Source organism: Orycteropus afer, unplaced genomic scaffold (genome assembly GCF_000298275.1).
Source record: "Orycteropus afer afer isolate SDZICR_OR568_19922 unplaced genomic scaffold, OryAfe1.0 scaffold00099, whole genome shotgun sequence".
NCBI lineage: Eukaryota > Metazoa > Chordata > Mammalia > Tubulidentata > Orycteropodidae > Orycteropus > Orycteropus afer.
Window position 1 is genome coordinate 8,340,212 of NW_006921686.1, and position 781 is coordinate 8,340,992.

Below are 781 nucleotides of genomic sequence, written 5' to 3' on the forward strand. Positions count from 1 at the left end.
AGCTGGTTGTCTTTGCCAAGGAGGTCCGGTACAGGGATCCGGGGTTCATGGATGTACTCCACTCTGCCTCTGGCGCTTCTCTCCTGACATCCCTTTTTGCCTCTAAACCAAAACCAAACTCACTGCTGTCAAGTCAAATCTGACTCACAGCAACCCCTCCTTGGGTTTCCGAGCCGTAGCTCTACGGAAGTAGATTGCCCAGTCTTCTTTCTGACGACTAGCTGATGGGTTTGAACCGCCAGCCTTCTGGTTAGCAGTCAAATGTCTTAGCCACAGGGTTTCTGCCTCTAGGAAGGCTCATTTTAAAGCCTAGCAGAATGACAAAACTAACCAATCCCCGTATTAGAGTTCCCTACGCCTTATTTGCATCGTCCCACCCTACAAGAGTGCTATGTACCTTATTTACACTACTCACAAGCTGTCTAATCCACTTGATGAGCCACAAAGCACCACACAGTTGCAGTTATACCCAATGATCTGGTGGGAGCCACAAAGACCATGGCTAAAAGAGTCAGACCAAGTAATTCACTGCCAACAGGGGAGATGCAACGGAATAGGACTTAAGGGCTCTGAGGGGTAGACCAGGAGCAGGCAGGGTTCAAGAGGATGGGGTCTGAGGGCTCAGAAAAAAACAGGCAAGACTCTGTCTCCAGAGGTTGGAAGGCTACTTTGTCAGGGCACTTTTGCTAGCCGATACACTGGAGCTGGGCCTGGCCTCTGCCCTCCTGCCCTTCTGTGTTAGGCTGGGTTCTCTAGAGAAGCAACCAGTAAAACTTATATA

General features: G+C 49.9%; 1 protein-coding gene across 1 annotated transcript in view; it reads right to left on the reverse strand.

The window, feature by feature from the left end:
- The window catches only part of BCKDHA (branched chain keto acid dehydrogenase E1 subunit alpha), a 29,263-nt gene that overhangs the window by 12,663 nt on the left and 15,819 nt on the right, over positions 1-781 (reverse strand). The window lies entirely within an intron of this gene.